Source organism: Cicer arietinum, chromosome 7 (assembly GCF_000331145.2).
Source record: "Cicer arietinum cultivar CDC Frontier isolate Library 1 chromosome 7, Cicar.CDCFrontier_v2.0, whole genome shotgun sequence".
In the NCBI taxonomy this organism is placed as follows: Eukaryota; Viridiplantae; Streptophyta; class Magnoliopsida; order Fabales; family Fabaceae; genus Cicer; species Cicer arietinum.
Genome location: NC_021166.2, coordinates 45,751,203 through 45,757,313, shown reverse-complemented (window position 1 = coordinate 45,757,313; position 6,111 = coordinate 45,751,203). Strand labels below are relative to the sequence as shown.

Here is a 6,111-nt window from a genome sequence, read left to right as displayed (position 1 = left end):
ATGAATATTCGAAGTGTTGATTGATTTAGAGCTATTTTAGAACTGAAAATCTGCATTTTATCTGTTGTATTCGGCTATGACAGTGCAGTTTGTTAAAACTTCATTTTTCAATATTGTTTATGCATTTTTGGACATATGAAAACCCTTTCGAGGAGTATGCTAAGACGAAAGGTTCTTTTGAGCATTTGAAAATATAAGAATTTTGCTATGTGATATTTGTTAATTTCGGTTGGTGACCTTTACAATTATTGTGGAAATCTGGGTTTTGCCCTCAGATGAGAAACAGGATCATCCTACCGGTTAGTACCCTGGGGATGGAAAAGTAGTTAGTCGTACCTGACCGAAGCTATGTCAGAAGGATCTTGCGGGGCGCGTGGAGATCACCCATGTTGTATAGCTTTTTGTAGCATGATCATATTAGAGGGCTGTATAGAGTTTAGTTGTCTTTCTTTTGTGGATGTATTTATTTCAATTTGAAAGACTGTACCTATACCTCATATTGTCAGCTTGACTTTTATTTTGATGGGTCCTACCATTTTTTTGATGCGACGTGGGGAAGGTAAAATTCTTGGGACAATGTTTTTGTACAGGTGTCTGCCGAGAATACTCCAGAGGTATGAGCTATGTCTGATAGGTCTCATAGCCTTGGTGTATTTTGTCATGTAAATACTTTGGGTTTGTATTTCAAAAACTATTTCCGCTGCTCGTAAATATTGTTGGCTTTTGTCGTTATGTGTTACGACTTAAATATTTCATCTGAAAGTATTTTGTTTGTTTTATTTCTTTGTTTAAAAAAAATAATAATAATACACTTGTGCTGTTAAAAATTGGGGTGTTACACAATGTTTAGGTATATTAAATCACTAGTAAAAACAAGGTATACTTATTTAATTAAATATTTACTTTATAGAAAAATGATAATTTGGTACAAAATTTTAACATAATTTACATGGTTAATACAATTCAAATATCTAGTTTATTACATTGAATCGATGATTAACAAAAACTAATAAAGTGTCACAAATAATTAGTCATTCACTGGATACTATTAATTATTACTTTGAAAATTATGGTTAATGATCTTCAAAATTTTGGCTAATAGTGTTTAGTGGATGATTCATCGCTTGTGTTAACTACCTATTTGAACTGTATTAACCATCTAAATTGATGTCAATTTTTTTAAACCAAAATAGAGTGCATAAGCATCACATGATTAGTCTTGACATCCCAACTATGTTGGCACCTCAAGCCAATCCCACATCATTTGTAGCACTCTAAAATATTATTAAAAAATAAAAATACAAGATGCTTGGGGGGACTATACCAAAACCCAAGATGACAATCCTAAGGGATATAAACTATTGCCTCTTTAAAAATTTACTAGGAAAACTCGAAAGGAAAAAACCATGCTGAAGGAAAAAAGAGTAGTAAACATCTACATAAATAAAAAATATATATATTCAACTAGACAAACCCCATTTCTATTGAAAACATCAGAAATACTAGGAGGAAAAATATCCCACCAATGACTATTAGCAATGGGAAGTCCTTAATTAGCAACTCAAGGCAGGCAACCAATATATTTCTAAAAAACCAAAGAACAAGACTATTATTCTTGAAAGTCAAATTTGTCAATTGAGAATTAAATTGAATCCATAATGAAAGCCACCCATTCTAGTAGGCTATTTCAATAGCAACCATAACTCCAATAAGCTCAACATGTAGCAACGTTGTAATCCTCAAATTCACTGCAAAACAACCTAGGGTAACAACCGTCTTGTCCCTAAATGTATCTCCACAAGTAGCGGAACTAGGGTAGCTAAAAATAACTCCATCAATATTACACGGGATGCATTTTAGGACACTTTTAATACTTATGCTATCCATAGTGGAAAATACATTATATTTTAAAGAATGACAAGATTGGAGTATGATTCAGTTGTAAGGATGGTTGTCCATAGGTTGCTTTATGTTCCAAACTACCCCAATGAGGATATATGGCAATTAAAGAATTTGAATAACACACATGTAGTAGAGAGTATAGGGTGAAGTTAATAAGAGCAATTTGGTTAGGGAAAATATTAATTACATCTATAAAAGAGAATCCCAATATAAAGTTATCAGAAATTTGTAATAAGGTTCATGAGAAATGGAATGTCGGAGTTAGTAGGATGTCTGCATATAGGGCTAGGAAGGATGCAATTAATTTAATAGATGGGTCATTTGTAGAGCAATATACGAGGTCGAGAGGTAAAACTGTTTAAAACTTGGTAACAAGAGCTTATAAACTTGGATAGGAGATGTTTCAATCAAATTTGCCTTGCCCTTTTTTTGCCGCCGTTTGTCCCATTGGACACTCTATTAGTGATGTTAAGTCAAATTCATAACTTGTTGTTGTCTCTGTATTAGGAGATGATGCGTATGTCCCACTAGCATAATTCTTTGTTCTTTTTGAAGAGCATTCAATTGATGCTCCCATCCACTTAAGTTCTTATTTTAGCAATTGCCATTCATACTCATGATTAAATGGTCCACCTATATTTTGAGAATAAAAAAAATGTGCAACAATCATGATGTCTTTCTCTAAGCTTCCATTTTTCTTTCCTATAACAACTTATTTGCAAAACCTAATTTTTTTTTTTGAACGAAACCATTTATTTGATGTCATCGAGATTTTAGTTGATTTGGTAACTTCTCTCGCAATTGTCCACAATACTGATAATAATTTGTTGCCATTCTAAACCAAAAACAATTTACTTTTTGGTCAACTCCTACAATTGAATCTTTTGAAACGTTGAGCCATGATTGAATAAATGTATCTTCATCTATTGTGAAGAGCTCTCGAGATTTTTTCCGACCATGATGTCCTTCTCCCTCTTCGAGCATAATATTTTTTAAACTAAACTTGAGTAGAAAATTGCGGAACTTGACACTCTGATATAGACCAAATCAGTGTTTCAGGTTCATAACAAGTAAACTCTCCACCTTGAGTATTCATTTGAGGTCTATAAAATATATTGAGATTGGTTGGTAGTGATGGTAATTGAAATTTTTGAGAATTAGGATGTTGATAATTTTACATAAAATGCAACGGAAGATCGTTGAAAATTATATCGATTTGGATTCATTTGACACAATTTTTTTTTTGAAATAATAAAATGAAAAAATAAGTAGAAAATATTGTTAATTGAAGCTTAAAGATAATCAATTGTGTGATAAAAAAAAATTAAGAGTAAGAAAAATAAATTGTCATAATCAATAAGAAAATGGCTTTCAAATATAAATTAACGTTAAAAAAAACAATTATGATAAATTTTATTGTTATTAAATGACCAAAGTACGATTATTTTGTAAAAGAACCTTGTTCTAGCATGTCGCACTCCATCAACAAATATTTACAAAATTTGATTTGATCATAACTTCACGGTGATTGACAAATAAATTTTGCAGCCGTTTGAGTTGATCTAAGTGGTTTCAATCAGGGAGAAAAATGGGAAATCACATTGTTACCTAAAAAAGAAAAAGGAATTAGGTGGATGCAAGATGCAACTTGCAAGGCAACTTTTACTTATTTTTACCCTTTGTGTTCAGCAGCTATATTGCTGAGACTAATACTTTAATCAAACTATGGGGTCCACACATTTGGGTTCATTACTTCAATTATATCGTGGTAACAACTAGTAGGTGCTGTATTATTTTATGTTTTTCTATTTCTTAATTAAAAGTTAAAACCAATTCTACTTACATTATGTAATTCATATAAACGGGACTTTCTCAAACTTACCTCTCATGAGTCAGATCTTTTAATGTACAACATTAATTAAAAAAAGAATCTTAATGGAGGCTAGCAACCTTTTCAAAAGGAACTGTAAATATACACCCTATAATATATTGACAAATCATTTAATTAATATGACAAGTAATATATTTTTAATTCATTAAATATGTGACAAATAATCATATTATATATATATATATATATATATATATTAGACATATTTGTAAGACTTTGTACCTTCTTTATTTAATCATATTATTATATAACCATATTATTGATGTGAAATATAAGATCTCATTTATTTAGTATAGATTAATACTCGTTATTGAACTTATTGGATATGTTAGATAGATACTCTCATCTGAGTTATTTTAATACGCAAGTCAAGAATTAAATCTCTAATTACTTAGAGTATTTAATTTTCTTCTTTACTTGATTAGATTAAATTACGAGAATTAAAAAGTTCTTAGTATTATTAAATTTATTGACAATTAGTATTCAAATCTTAAAGATAGATAATAGTTAATTTATGTTTTTATTATAGTATTTATTATCATTGTAAAGAAATGTATAACATAATTAGAGATATGTTAATAAGAAATAATTGTATGTATCGAAAATTTGAAAGGAGGAGTCTTATAAAAAGTAGCAAGTTATCCTATATTTAGGGAGAGAGGCGGTAAGTGTATATATATATATAGTTAGTTTTTAATTTGATTTGATTTAATTTATTTATACAATAAAATAATCAAAAATAAATAAGTAAACTTTGTGACCACTTGACTAAAGTAGTGGATCAAAAGATAAAGATTTGTGTGCATGAATTACGTGTCCAAAAGAAGTTAATTAAATCATCTTCTTCTACACAAACCATTACTATTGTTCTATAAATAACACAATGCTAACCACTATACTATCAAGTAGCAAGCTAGCATTTGTGTTCTCCTTCAATGGCATCAAAAGATCTCACAAAAGAGCAATCAAAAGATGTGCTAGAAGCAATTGGTGAAGTAGACATTAAATGTAAGGACCTAATCCTCTCACTTCCTAAAGAATATGGCTTTGCAAACCAATATCTTTATTTTTTTCAAAACTTTTGGACTTTTCCATCTCAAATCCAATCTATGATCTCTTTTCAAATTAATTTCCAAGCTAAGGATAGTGATGTTGTTATTGCCTCTATGCCAAAATCAGGAACAACATGGTTAAAAGCCCTTACCTTTGCCATAGTTCATCGCCATAATTCTCTTCTTTAGAGAATCATCCATTACTTACATCTAATCCTCATGAATTAGTTCCTTTCTTTGAATTAAATGTTTATGTTGATGTTGTTAGCAAGTTTTCTAAAATGGACCTATTAAACATGATTGAACCAAGGCTTTTTGGAACTCACATTCCTTACCCTTCATTGGCCAAGTCAATTAAAGAGTCCAATTGTAAAATTATTTACATATGTAGGAACCCATTTGACACTTTTGTGTCTAATTGGATTTTCCTTAACAAAATTGCTTTAAATCAATTTTTACCTACATCAACTTTAGAGGATGATTTTGAAAGGTATTGTAAGGGGATATGTCATGTTGGTCCATTTTGGGACCATATGTTGGGTTATTTCAAGGAAAGCATAGTTAGACCAACCAAGATTTTATTCTTGAAATATGAAGATCTTAAAGAAGATGCCAATTTTCAAGTCAAAAGAATTGGAGAGTTTTTGGGGTGTCCTTTTACTCAAGAGGAGGAAAGTAATGAGGTGATTGAAAATATTATTGGTTTATGTAGCTTTAAAAAGATGAAAGAATTGGATGCAAATAAATCTGGAGTTTTGGGATGGAAACTTGAAAAAAGTTACTACTTTCGAAAGGCAGAAATCGGAGATTGGGTTAATTATCTTTCTCCTTCAATGGTGGAAAAGTTATCAAAAATAATAGAAGAAAAGTTAAGTGGATCGGGTCTATCATTTAAGGTATGCTAAAAATACCACTAGCTAGTGGTAAGTGATTAATGTTTTTATGGTGAGGTTATCTTAACTAAGTTGCTAATATGCAACAACCATGTATGTAATGCAAGTTATAATTATTGTTGTTCGCTCTTTTTTTGTTAAAATAATATTGGGATCTGCAATAAGAATTAACCAACAAAATAAAATAAAAAACAAATAATTGCAGAAAAAAAAACGAAAACGGAGAACGTTCTGCGTTTTTCCGTTGAAAACGGAGAACGTTTTGGACATAACTGAAATATCATAAAAAACTAGAAAACTGGGAAAGTTCATGGTTTTTTTGCTGAAAATAGAGAATGTTCTGAAAACCAGTTTTCACAATTATATTAAACGA

At 30.3% G+C, this 6,111-nt stretch overlaps 1 pseudogene; it reads left to right on the top strand.

Moving 5' to 3' along the window:
- The first annotated feature begins 4,586 nt into the window (after positions 1-4,586).
- Positions 4,587-5,884, top strand: LOC101493295 (cytosolic sulfotransferase 15-like; annotated as a pseudogene).
- The last annotated feature ends 227 nt before the right edge of the window (positions 5,885-6,111 follow it).